The 14628-nt window shown below is 35.7% G+C and overlaps 1 long non-coding RNA gene across 2 annotated transcripts; it reads left to right on the top strand.

The window, feature by feature from the left end:
* Nucleotides 1-123: 123 nt before the first annotated feature.
* LOC111933670 (uncharacterized) lies at nt 124-14479 on the top strand. 2 transcript variants are annotated; one of them, XR_002866832.2, is made up of 4 exons: nt 124-393; nt 3283-3481; nt 4631-4675; nt 6942-7543. It is a non-coding gene; the product is annotated as an uncharacterized LOC111933670 (long non-coding RNA). The 2 variants fall into 2 exon arrangements; XR_002866830.2 differs by having other exon boundaries at nt 145-393; nt 3280-3481; nt 6942-14479.
* Nucleotides 14480-14628: the final 149 nt, after the last annotated feature.

Consider the following 14628-nt stretch of genomic DNA (forward strand, 5'->3'; position numbering starts at 1 on the left):
GGCCGCCCCTGCGCCCCCACTATTTAACCGTAAGGCGCATTCCTGCGCCCGCCGCGCCGCTCCGCGCAGGCGCCGGGCGGGGCGGGGCCGCGGGGGGCGGGAGGTGCCGCGCGCGGCGGCGCGGGGTGGGAGCTGTGTGGGAGCTGTGTGGACCCGGGACGGCCGGCGGGGCTGGCGGAGGCGCCGCTCCAGGGCCGCTGGGCCGGAGCCGGTGCCTGGAGCCGGTGCCTGGAGCCGGGGCGCGGGAGGGCTGCGGGAGGGCTGCGGTCCGTGTCGGCAGCTGCCGTGGCACCGAGCCCGGCGTAGGTGTGCGAGGCGGGGCGGCTTTCCCCGCGCGGTGCGTGGGGTATGCACATGGCTCGAGTGCCGTAATAAGAGAGTAGCTTTGGCAGTGTAAGTTAACCCCTTCTTGAAACAACTTGTTTTTGGAAGACACGCTCTATTGAGGTGTGCGGGCGGATCACGCTGGTTTTGCTTCGTTTGTATTACATTATTTGCGAGCTAAGGATAGACAAAAGGCCTTGCCAATGCTGCCAGTGGGCTGGGCAGAAGTCTGCTAGCTCCTAAAAAAAATTATATACTTCATTATCATCTGACCGTTGTCATAAAAAACCCTCAAACTCTCAAAAACCCAACCCAAAGCAAAACAAGAAAATGCTACTCCTTTCAATGCCCCCCCGATTGCTGTCAGCTGCAAGCAGTCATCAATACATTCAGTGCTTGTGCGTGAAAGATTACAGCCTTGTTGGCAGACAGAAGGTAGTGTGTCCTTATTGTAGTAGCGTGACTGTAAAAATATCCTGTCTCAACTGTTCCATAAACTTTATCCTTAATCTGAATCTTTTTGCTGTTCAGCAGGCTCTTTTGTGCTTCTAGGGTGGACCAACATGCTTTAAACTTCTATTCTGCTTGTTTCTTGTTGCTCTAGAACACCTATTTTTTTCATTTTAAGATTATTTTAGTAACAGTTTTGTTGATCTATAACAATTCAGACTTTTTGTATGCTGTTTATGGCATGCATTGATTGGAGATTGGTTTGTCATCACTGGTTGCTCTGGTTCTTAGTGAAATTTGGACCTTCTGTTCTTCAGAATATGAGTTAAGTGCAATGAATCAGTGCAAGGTCATGCTTCAGAAGCATGAAAGCTGAAGGAAGGAAAGCACAATTGTAATGAGTTATATTATGTTGCCAAAGTTATAATAAGCTGTAAAGTCAAACACCTAGAGATTAAGAAACCCCATATTTAATTTATTTTTCCACATTAGTTATTTGTATAAATATATATTTTTAAGATAAAAGGTCCCTGCCAATTTCTCACTTTTGCTGCTTAACAAATGGACTGGCAAATAAGATTTCTTCCTCTTCTCCTCATTCAGTGCAGATCCAGGTCTCATTTATTGCTACTTGTCACCAGTGAGGCCTCAGGCTACATATGATTTTAGCAATGTAATGGATCTCCAGTCAGGATAAATTATTATAATTTTTAATTTGTTTTTAATGTGAGGGAAGGACCAATACCTGATTAGCGTCTAAAATTTTTAGATCAAAGGTTACCAAGTTAATATCTGAAGGCTTTGAGAATGCTGAGGAATGGTTTTGATGCTTGTATTCATAAATTCATCAATACATACAGAGCAGGGAGTGTGGTATAGTCTGCTGAACTCTCATGTAGTTTAAAAGACATATCTTACATCTCTATAAACTGGGTAGATGTCATTCAACAAATACATAAAATAAAAAAAATAAAAAAAAATCTTGTCATTCTTTTAAAACCGACCAGGGTAGAACTTATTTTGGTTTGGGTGGTTCCTTGAGCTACTGTTTCAGGGTTTACCTTTCAAGACCAACCCAGTCTAAGTCTTCCACACAGAAGACTTTTCACTGTTGTTTTTGTTTTGTTTGGTTGGGAGGCTTCACCTCTCATGGAATTGGAGGAAGTTCAAAAGTAGGATTTATACTTAATGAGAGCACTGTCCAAAGATCAGATGACCTTAGGCCAGGTTTTCCACGTCTGTACAACTCACCCCTCCCACCCCCCCCAAAAACAAACAAAACATTTGACTGCCAAATCAGAACACAACACACAAATTTATCTGTTGTGAAACTCATGGTTTCCTTGTCACGTATCACAGCAGTAAGGGCTGGAAGACAGAGCTCTGTGAGAACAGGCCAGTCAGTGGCTGTAGTTACAGCTCCTAATATTTTCATTTGTTCACTTTTTTTGTTTTGTTTTTTGTTTTGAGAGAGAGAATCTGAGATTCATTGTGCTATGAATTCCTCTTAAGTACCTGAAATTACTATTTTTTGTTTGTTTGCTTGTTTGGAAATGTGATCCTCAAAGAATCCTTAGTTTTTAGAGTCATTAGGAGGCTTGAATCTTCAAAGTGTTTTTATTTTTTCAATTGTTTCTTTTTTCTTGTAAATCTAAATAGTGTGGTGTATGTATACACTGAAATCAGCATCCACTGTGAGAAAAAGTAATATAAACAGTGAATAATCGATATTTACAATGCTGTCAGGTATTCATATTCATAATAGTTTTGTAACAATGCATTGCTTTGTATTTTCTTAATGCAGTGTATGAATACACTACAAATGGGTATCAAATGGGATATATTGCTGAAAGGAACTGCTGCAGTGTGGTACCAAAGATCTATTTTATTTAATGATTGGGGGGTTTGTCTGCTTTTTTCTCATGAGTGTCTCTGGATTTTGTGTTTTAGCTCTAGTAATTGTGAAGCAAGCAGTGATATCTTGAGTGCAAATATGAACCAGAGCTTAGTGTACAACCCAGGGTGCAAAGAAGGAGGTTCAAAAACCTCTACATTCAGGCAAAAATATTTTCTCACCTAGCTGTAGTTACGCTTTGTAGTGAAGTCTGCTTAAATGCAAAGGAACAATTTTCTTTTCCTTGAGATGAAAGAAACAGGTTTAAAAATTTACAGAGTAATTAGATTTTCCACTTGCCTTGACCTACATTTATTGCTGAGATTAGAAACTGCAGTGTTCAATAACTATGTTCTGGCAAGTTTTATGTGACTTTCTTTGCCACTCTTACTTTATTATGGTTAATAAAAAAGAAATATTTGCTTTGGAGGTACTTTTAGTCCTCTGCTTAATATTTGCTTTGGAGAGGAATGGATACCTAAGATTTTTTTCTCACCTCTTCAAACAGCACATCCAATTAATTACTTTATATTAGGAAAACCAGTGTCTTTAGTTATTATTCTAGATGATTGTTTGCTCTGTCACATTTATAACATTTCTTCTTTATTCAGCAGCTAAACCAGCACAAAAATCCCAAAGTTCAGGAGTGAACAGTGTCTTAAGAATGCATCCCTCTAGTGCTGAACAGCATGGGCTTTTGGAACGGTGGATCCTCGTTCAGCTGCACTGTGGCCAGGTGAAAGGGGTGCCTGGCTGCACCCCAGTCATCATTCCAGCAGAAGCTGCAGTAACTGCAGTGTTGAGGTTGGAAAGGTTAGCCTAACAACCAGACTGGTTAGCAGCTTTCCCAAACCTAGAAAAAAAAAAATTCAAACATATTTGAGTATAAGAACATCTGGTTTATGGAAAATGTAAGGATTCATTGGATTAGTTCTTATTTAAGTTGATTTACTCCACCAAGATACAATAGGAAGGAGTAGTGATTCTTCTGAGATTTTATATATTTGGCAAGAAAAAAATTACTTTAGGTAAGCAAGCAAGTGAAAACAGTGCCAAGCTAGCTTCCCTGCAGACTTAAAATATTATTTTTTTAATGATTTAGCAGTTATGAAAATGCCAGCATTAGTCTTAAAATACTTTTAAGTGCCAAAAAATATGCAAAAGTCTTGCCAAATAATACATGCACTCTCTTCAGGTAAACACTGAACAGGAAGAACTTTGAAAAATGGAATACTTAGATATTTCTAAATTGTACTGCTACATAAAGAATCTTTTATGAAGTAAGTCCTGCATTATCTTTTCCCTTAAAGACAGATTGTCACCTGGCTTGTAAGTTGCACTTTGAAGTGAATACATATCCATGCTCACTATAATATGATTTGCATTCACCATCCATAGGGCTCCCTAATTTTCAGGTGAATCTAGACCACAGCTGCCAAGCATTTTTTTCCTCTGGTTTATTGTTGTTGAACAACATGCATGAACTGTATGCAATTACACTATTACTGTCTGCCAGTCCACCTTTATAATCTTGACTTTTATCAAAAAGTATAGTTAGCACTGCTTTGATGTCTGGTAACAGTGACCCTGCCAGTAAAGATAGGGATTAGTATCAAATGCTTATGAATGGGGATGAATAATAATTACCATTTAATTGAAAGGGGGAATCAATTAAATTCAATTATGTTCATTTGCATGAAGACATCTGAGCATATTTTTTTTAATGTATTTAGAGGACTACCTGGTTTTTGTGCTTTTTTTTTGTGTTTTTTGAATTGTGATTGGTTTGAATTTGCTTAAAATTGAACTTTTAGCAAAATAGAAAAAGTAATACTTTACATAACTGTTTAGCAAATATTATTTGGCTTCTGTGATAAAGTTATATTGACAATACTCAACTTCATTCAAAATACCTGGAGAAGACTTTTAGACTAATACAAAATTCTTTTATCTTTATCATAGAGACAATCTAAAATCTGAAGGATTTGTCCAAATTCCATGAAAAAAGTAAGTACAAATTAAGATCGTTGTTAGGTATTTCAGATTTACTGTGACATTATGTAATTTTAAATGTGGGGTTAAGCTCCTAAAGCCATAAAGCTTTGTTAATTGTATCTCCTGTTGTTTAGTTTTATAGTCATAAATACTTCTTCCATGAAAGGTGCATTTCACAATTGGGTCCTTAGTATTTTCTCCTCCTTAGTTATGAATTCATTGCCATAACACTTTTTAAATTCAAGTTTTGATTTAATTCTGGAAGTAGACTACTTTTAGTGCAAGGGGATGTAGTTTGGAGAGATTATATGACTTATTAGGCTTGTTCAGTGATAAAGTTATGCCTTCCAGTGATTGCAATGAAATCCTGATTTATGTGCTAAGAAAATTAAAAGTGTGGCTCCATGAAGATTGTAATGGTATGGGGTTCTTTGTTGATCCTCATTCAGTTTCCTGGATAAAAAAGGGTAAAATAGGTTTTGAGGAGTGGGGCTTCTCAGAGAGATAGAACTTCACTTATTCAAAGCTGTGAAAATACCTAAATAGTTTTGAGGGTCTACCTGTGGTTAAGACGTTATCAACTCCCAGAGCAGCAGCAAGCCTTTAATAAATACCACCTGCTCCAGTGTCCTAGTTTAATATACAGAGGAAATTGGACCATGAACTGAGTAGCCAAGAGATGGACAAATGTTCTGTTTAGCTAAATCCAGGCAGTATGTTTTCCAGCAGTGGGCTGAGGGAGAGAGTTTATAGTGGCCTTACATCAAGACCATGCAGCTCTTTCTGGCAGAAACCTACTTATTAGAAGCCAAGTTAATAATAAAAGGGTAGCTGTGTTATTATCAGGTGCATCAAAAATGGAAGAATAGAATGTCATTTACGCAATCTTCTTTCCTAATCTAACAAAAGTCTTCTTGGCCAGACTTGGCACTCGAGTCTCATAGAACAGGTTATTTATTTATTATGTTTATTTTGTTATGTTTGTGTAGCCAGGTTACTGACTATTTGACCCTGTCTATTTCTGATATGACGTTATAAAAATCTAGCAGAAGAGTTTGTATGACAATGCACATCTCTTTGGACTGTAGAAAAACATAGTAATTTGTGGCAGAAACACTGGGGGCTTGACCAAGCTATGTTTTATGAGGAAACGTGATAAATAGCAGTGGAAGCTGTTTTGTGTACCTGTGAGTGGAAGAAATACTTGATATAATTACTAAAGGTAATTCCACATGAGCAGTAAACACTTACTAAATTTTTCTCTTATATCTGGTTGAATTTCAAAAGTAAGTGGAAAAAATTATTACTGCAAAGGTTTAGTGGCAGAGAAGGCAATAAAAAACCCTGAATTTTGAAAATGGAGAGTGGAATCCTCTCCACTGTTTTCATCTGAAGACTTAATTCCAAAATGCTGGTTCTTGGCTTGTATGCATTTAGTCAGGCTTAACATTTCTTGTTGGAAGCTACCTTTAAAAAAAAGTAGATGATAAAATCATAGAATCATTTAGGTTGAAAAACACTCCAAAATTCTGATAGATCTGTACAAAAGTATGGGTGGAGCAGATTTATAATAATTAGTCCACAATTTTTTAATCATAGTTAGTCATTATAATCTTTCATAGTTAGTCATTATAATCTTTATGACCCATTACAAGAGTCTTAAGATTGATTATGGGCTACTTGAGAACATCCAGACATGCAAGCTGATCATTGCTCCCTTTATACGGGAATATTTGATGGCTGAATGCATTACTGGCTTTGGAGCCAAATTACAGTGGGGCCTGGTATTATCACTTTTATTTCAGTGCTTTTGTGGTTCAGCTACTGTTACTAAATATATGCAGCAGAGCTCTTTGCAATTTAAGAGTTGAAACTCCTGGTGTTAAGAGGCCAGCAGAAGGTAGCATTTAAGCTATGCCTGAGGGCTCTGCTGAGGTCAAAGGCACAGATGTGTGCCTGGTTTGTTTTTGCACACAGAAAATCGTGAAAGGACAGTCTGCGGGCAAATGGAAGATTTGCATATAAATGTACATGTTGGTAGCAGTAGAAAATAACTATGGTGACTCTGGATTTTAGCCTAGTGATTTCCATATGCTTTGGGTTCTGTCGCTTAACTTCTGAGCAGGTGGAATATGTTTTCTGTGTACAGCCACAATAAAATGGTATTGGTATGGGGGATGGATTCAAACATACTATTAGAACTAGCTAGCTTCAAATTCTCTTCTCCAAAAAAAAAAAAAAAAAAATGTTTACTGAAGAATTTTATTTATCTTGACAGATTGTATCCAGAAAGCTTTCCAGGACCTGTGAGATAGATCTACAGAATGGTCAGATGGTTGGAGCATTGAGACTCAGTAAGCTCCAAATTAGGAAAAGCCAAGTAGGGAACTTGTAGTTGTTACTCTGACAAGTGCTCTGAGTGAGTACTTTCCTTTATTGCACAATCCACATGAATTATTTAAACATTTACATTTATTTAAATTTACATTATTTAAATTTTATATTTTGATAAGTATCTGTTGGAACTTGTTCCTTTTTGTAAATGTTTGGGGTTTTTCCTCTCATACAACTGGTATGAGAGTGTTCCACTGTTTGTATGTAGGTAGTCTTGAGAAGCATTCACCAATGATATAGTTTTTCTTAACAGTAATTTCAATATCCCAAATTTTAGGAAGGTAGAAGAAAAAAAAAATGCACTTATACAAAAATCCTAGTTATACAGAATAAAATCAAGTTTTCCTCCCAGAGTTTCCCCAAAGTTAATATATCAGGCCTTAGCTACTACTTTATAATAACTACTGTTTGTTTTCAGTAGAAGCTGAGTAAATGGTTTCTGAACTTTGTTCTGAGAAACAATAAATGTGGGCAATTTCAAATCAAGGACTGGTGTTTGATTCTATAATTTACCTTGTCGTTGAGATGTCTGTTAACAGCTTCACGTCTTTCAGTGTAATGAGGCTCAGATTTTACTATTGTCTAGGTAACAATTGTTAAAATATTGATGGCAGTGGTATTTGCTGTAAGTATGCTGTAAATTAATACCTTTTCTATTGTTACTGCTTGTAAATCTGAACCACGGTAAGAGTTGATCTGTCTGTTGTTTTATTAAAGTTCCCTATTTCCTGGGTTTGGGATGAAATCCAGCTGGTTTGGATTCCTCCATAGAATAAAAATATTTTCTATTCTGCTAATTAAGTGTTTTTTGGGAAGAGGAGAGAAGTTTTGTTACCATTTTAGGATTTTTCTGGTCTGCCTGTTGCTAGTGTTGATAGACAATGCCTCTTCAGGTTATAACCTTGTTTGAAGTCTGCTTTTTTTCATATTCTCCCTTTGCTGTATTACTTAATTTGTTGTCCTATTAAATTAAATAACTAATGCAACAAATTCCATCTTTCCACCATGCTTGTGAAGCTTTGTAAGTTTATATAAGTTGACTATGTTACATAGAACTATTCATGTAATTGTAATTGACTTACATTATGACATTGTAGTTCTATCTTTATCATAAGATTTCCTAAAATATTGTTTTCAGCTTTATCTCAAGGCTTCCTTTCTTATTTGACAGTGCATGTGAGTTTTCAGGGATGCTGCTGAGTTAATCTCATTCTCAACAGGTCAAATGGAGTGTAGAGGGCTTACAATGTTTTAGCAGTGTTATGCATATTTGAAATTAAAATTTGATTTTTAAAAGCTTAATTTTCCATATAACATAAATTTTATACTGCTTTTTCTTTGATAAAGTAGTAATAAATTAGTAAAATTTCTGATTTAATTAAAAAGCTCTTCTGAATGAATACTTAATATTTTCAATATGGATAAAGGGTAGGTGAAGAAAATTTAAAATTTCTTAAAAGATAGTATATCTTCCTAAGTTATATGTATATAAATTTTATACTAAATTAAAACTCTGGGATAAGGGTTTAGGATACAACTTAATTATAATTTTAGAAGGCAGTTTTAACATTTCTCACAGGATGGAAAAGGGTGAACTTTCTTATGATTTTTATATTATTTTCTGAACCTTACTGTTACTATACTTAAGACTTTAGGTAAGGCATCTTTATATAGGAAAGAAAATTCTGGCAATAACAATGCATTACTGGAAGCATAAAAGATGTCACAACCAACCTTTTCTTCTTTTTTTTTTTTCTAATCATAATTATAGACCTGATTTCTGTGGTTCTGTGTTTGTCTCTCTCTCCTTCTGCTTGACCAATGAGCACTAATCCTAGGGAAAGACCAAAGATCCCATGGATTAAACATATCCCATGGATTGCTAGTATTAGCAGGAAGCTTGTAAGTATGATCCAGCAAGGACTATGCTTTACTAGTGATCTTTTCAATTTGAGTTTTAAAGGAAAAGAAGATATTGTGGTTTAAATTAAGTTTGAAATAGGATTTAGAATTTGACTGAGGACAAATCTAGTTTAGATTGGTTAGAAGGCATAGGCTTCACAAGTCATACCCTGGTTATGGAAATGCTAAAAGATCAGTTGTATTTGCAATTGCAAATTTGTTGCTATTCAAAGTGGTGACATGTCTTTTGAAATAATTTATTAGACTCAAGATACTTGCCTTGAAATGTGGCTGAAACCAGATTTTGCAATTGAACACTTGGACTTTTTGCAAATGGGTACTGTTTTTTCCCTGACAGCAGGACCAGAAGTGCAGATAATTTCTAGAGATGCATTGAAAGTGGCACCAAACAAAGTCCAGTAAAATAAATAAAAACTGAACACATTAATTAAAATTCTGTAATATAAATTGTGAGCATGTGCTTTTTAGCTTTTACCTCTATTTGCTTTTCTGATTTTCTCTGATGACCTCAAAGATAATTTAAACCTTTAAGGTTATTTGAGTTTTTTGGGTTTTTTTTCCTTTGTGATTTTAATTTTTTTGGTTTGTTTGTTTTTTACTTTGGGAAGTGTTATCCTCTTTGTATCAGTTTTATGCAGTATTTATATCTAGACTGCTGACAGATGGACTTTGTCAAATTTCTGTAAAGTGTTTTGGGCCCTTCATGTATGTGAAAGGGACCTGAATAGATCCAGTTGTGGAATTGGTATTGTGCTGGGTAAGAGTGTTGTGAGTTTGATGTGTAGTGTTGCCTCAGTATTAGAGATCATAAAAGATCATAAAAAATCATTCTAGACCTCTGAAAATTACTAATAATAACACATGAATTGTATTTTGTTGACTCCAGTGGCATGCTTTGCTCGTTCAATAACACCAGAGCAGTCCCTTTTAACTATGAATTCATGTCTGCTACTCAATTTATCCCTAGCTGAACTCAATGTACAGGCCTCTTATATAATAAAGTCTAAATGACAAAGAATGAACATGTAGTACAAGTACTTTACTTTACAAATTTAAAATTGATGCTGACGCTACCCATTGCCAACTTTTTTTTTAATGTTCTGTGTGTGCATTTTACAGAAATGGTAGTTTATTTGAATGTAAGATTGCTTATTTTACTGACTTTCCTGTTACAATGATTTTGATACATTCAGAGAATCTGCTTCAGTAGATTAATTTCTATAGGTATTGTAAAATTCATGCTTACATTAAGGACTGTAAAATTCTACAGACACAACCATAACTTCTCTGTCTTGGCAGATATTTGAAGATGTCTTTTATGTCTATAGCTATCAAGCATTTGCCACATCATGAGTTTCAACTTGATGTACAGTATGTTACCTCATTGCCTTTCTTAGTGAATAGACTTTAAATACTAAACCAAATTTTAAATGTAAAATGATATAAAGAAACTATACTTTCATATATTTTCAAGTAATACTTTATGAATCCAGATGCTTAAATAATGCTATTTCATCATAAGAACACTGGAGCACCTGTTCAATGTAGATTAAATATAAACTCAACAGGCTGTTCTTTCATGTTTGATTTTTCTTGTGAACCATTGGATGGCTCTTCTTCATCAGCTGCTAACTAACCCATAGTCCACATTTTCTTTCTGCAGACACAAAAAAACTTCTTAACACACTGACCTTCATCATTCTTACTTGGTAACATCCACATCTAACATAGTTTGGAACTTCAGCTTTGTGAGTAATATATTTGTGCTGTAAAAGTTGAAGAGTACTAGAGGAAGAGGAGGGCGTGATTACTCAATCACGAGTGTGGGGAAAAGAATGTGCTCAGAAACAGCATATGTAAGGCAATGTGTGTATGAGCCAACCTGAGTGTAGGTATAGAGGGTTGTGCCAGGGAATGGGTGAGTCTTCCTGGATATGCTAAAGGGGCAATAAATTTTTATCAAGGGCAGAGAGAGACACAGCTGAATGCTTGTACTTAAATATGTAAAATACAGTACTTAAATATGTAAAAAAATGGTGTTGGGAGAAAACATACAGAATATATACTGAGTCACCTTTCTTTTAAAAAATTCCATGTTTCCCAGTTTCCTTTCTGCTTTTCATTTCTTCCTTTTATGCCTGCCTGTGTCTACAGTGATAAGGTTATCCTGGCTGTAAGGAAATTGTGTGAGCCGTAACCATTGCTAGTAGAAGGACAGTTATGACTGTCCTGCTGTGTGGAAGGGCTGGTCTGCACAAAGATTGCTTCAGCTTTTATTCTAGTTAATTGTAATCCAACAGATAACAGTAAAAACAACAGCAACAAAACCACAAAAAAAAAAACCCAAAAAACAACCCAGAAAAAACAAACAAAAAACACAACAAAACCCAGTGCCAGGAAACTGCTATTTGATTTATATTTCTAATATTTAATTTGCATTTTGTTTACATTTCACTTATTTTAATGCTTGCATTACTCTTCAGACAGCTCCACTGAATAGCTTGAATGAGCTTGTAAAAGATGCACAAGTTTTTTTCTTTCACGCAGGTTCTAAATCTTCAAACATATTCAGTGACTCTCTTGAAATACAATATTATATCCAAGTTATTCTACTTTAGAAAAACATACAGGATGGCATAGAGTCATCTATGAAAACACCTTTCCTGAGATGGATGATCAGAATTAATGGTCTCCATTGCCCTTTAGGAGATCTTTTAAGACGTTTAGTAGATGCTATTAAAATGTTGCAGAGCATGGGAGGTTGAATTCTGGACATAAAAGCCAGAAGTGATCAGATGGTTATTTTCTTTCTCCTGTGCCTCATTTTGGTCAACTGTATACCTTAGTATAAGTCTGTTATATTAATTCTTCCCACTAAGAATTTTAGCCAAGCTAATTATTGATTGTGTGTGCAGTCCAGAGATGGGAAGTAGGGTCTGCTCTCTGCCTTCATCTCCTAGTCTGTGTTTTGGTGACTTTTAATAATTTGATGACAATGCTGTACTTACTCTTTATTTGAGCCGGATAAAATATCATATCTTATTTATAGTATAATATTTATATTTGTGCTAGTATGTGGAGTAGTATTTTCAGTATGCTTTTTTTAAGGGAATAGAAGACTCTTAAGTACAAGATTAAATGGATGTAGATAGAAATACTGTGGATTTTGTGTCTTGTGACACATAAAAGCCCTCAATATTTGGTAATGCTTTTTCCTCCTCACCTTCTACTAAAAAATAAATCAGTCCTGTATTTTTCTGTATTTTTGTTGTCATAATTGAAAATCTGAAGGATTAGGCCTGTGATGGTTTTCCCACATTTTGCATTGTTTTATACTACCCAAATTATTTCTATATCTGTATTTCTGAAAAATTTTTACTTAGTAAGGTAAATGTGGATGTCTTATAAAAGTTCAAGCAAAATTAAATTTTACATTCTCAACTTTCTCACATCAGTCTCTGACAATATGTTTTGCTATATGGATATAGAAGTAGCAACTTGAAGCAACTGAAATCAAGTCTGAGCATTTAATGTAAAAGTAATGAAATCTCTGAATTAAAAGAAAATTCCCATGGGCAGACAGTTCTAGAACTTGTCATATCAGGGCTTCTTCTTACATCCTTTGAAGGATTTTCTTTTTTACAAGTGCTTCTGGAAACAATGGGATCAGTGGCTTATCTACTATGACTTTAGTGGTAATGTTGTGCAGAAATAAGCATCAAAATGACTTAAGTAGGTAATTTGTCACTTAAATGACTCATCAAGAGTCACTTAAGTAGACTTACATGATACTGATTTTATGAACAAGGAATATTTTCAAGCAGTAATCCAGGCCAGACTGGCCTCTGTAAATCCTAGACAATTATTTTGCAAGGGTAAAGTAAAGCTAGTAATTCTTTGTTTTGAAATAGTATGCAAACATTTTAAACTTTCGTTTAAAAAGTTTCCCTCTTTCAGCAGTGTAAACATCTCAAATTGCCCACTTTGTGAAACTGAAATAGTAGCAGATTATCTTGTGGGGTTTTGTTTTGTTTGTTTTATTTTTTGGCTTTTGCTCCTCTGCTTTTTTCAAGAACAAAATGGTTGTTATTTGAGAACATGTAAGGAGTGAGTTCTGGACTGATCTGAAAGTAAGCTAAAGTGGAATGATAGAATGAATTTCTAAAAACTACAACAAGAAGAATGAGCATAAAAAAAAAGGGTGGAACTGAAAGGGAAAGGCAGGTATGAGAGAAGGGAAAGGCAGATATGAATGGAAAAAATAAATAAGATTTTATGGTACATACTAGCTGCAGTTAATAAAAATGGTATTGAATTTGCCCATGTGGACTATGATTTTTGTTTTTGTATCAGTGAAAGCACTTTCACTACTCACTACCAGCTACCATTTTGGGAACCTCATTGCATATGGTATTTCTGATACTTCCTCTTTAACTGAGAGCCAGCATTTTCTTCCCAAAATGTGATGACTAAACAGGAGAACAACTTTGAAAATGTGCTTAGCTTTAATTTTTTTACAGTCTGAGGCTTTTGTTACATAGAAGTAATTGGTAAGATTGCAGTTAGGAAATATAAAATATCTTAGGAAAGGAAACAAGTTTATTCAAGGCATATTACACAAACAGGTTTAAAATCACATTGTCTTCAGGAGGAACACAGAACTGTCATTCAGTTACTTAGATGACGCTTCTATCACCTGATAGATTAAACAACATTAGTTCTTATTATTCACTGGTAAGAAAGGAATACTTGCTCACCTGCAAGCTGTACTACTAGTTTACATGTCTAATGGTATCAGTATATTGGTACAAAATTTCCAGTAGATGACAGAAATAAATCTGGTATTTCTCTGTATTTTTTGAGACAACTGTTGATCACTGTTCTGACGTGCTAACAGTGTACCAAATGTTTGTAAGCCAATGGCAAGGACTATGGACCTAGACATTCCTGTGTTCAGAAATTTTCAAACTTAAAGCATCACTTTCAAGGCACAACACTCACCTTAAAACAGCCTGCCAGAGTAAAACATGTAATTAAAGTGCAACTCCTAGAGTATCGCTCTTCATATTTTTTTCCCATAGTTAGTTTGTAGAAGCTTCTTCTGGGGTGGGGGAGGTTTGATTTCACTTGTGTAATATATGTTGGTATAATTCCCATTTTATTGTACACATATAAGAACAAGTATAAAAGCATGTTTTATGTATAAAACACAAACAACTTGAGATTGCAAAAGCAGATGCTGGAAACTCAGGAATTTGCAAGAGAACGACCCAACAATTAAGATAACGCCCAGAAGAGATGGGTCCACCCAAGCAAGATGAGCCTACTAACGACCCAACAATTAACAGCTGATACTGATCTAGTCAAAATCCTCAGGACCATGCATCTCAATGTCCAATTCCCAGAAAACTACTCAAACTCTCTCCCCTTCTCAGAAAACCCATCAACAGACCAGCAGCAGAAATATGAATATGTAACAACACAAGAAAGAGAAAGAAACTGAAGCTGCATAACCCCAGGCTGAACAAACGGTATAAAACTCAGCTTTCTGAAAGACAGTATGTGAACTTGGGAGAACCAGTGCGACAGAGGCTGATTCAGAGTTCACCCAGCGTCGACCCCAGGCTCGATGCTGACTTTGTCACTGT

Source organism: Cyanistes caeruleus, chromosome 4 (assembly GCF_971803275.1).
Source record: "Cyanistes caeruleus chromosome 4, bCyaCae1.hap1.1, whole genome shotgun sequence".
Taxonomy (NCBI): Eukaryota; Metazoa; Chordata; class Aves; order Passeriformes; family Paridae; genus Cyanistes; species Cyanistes caeruleus.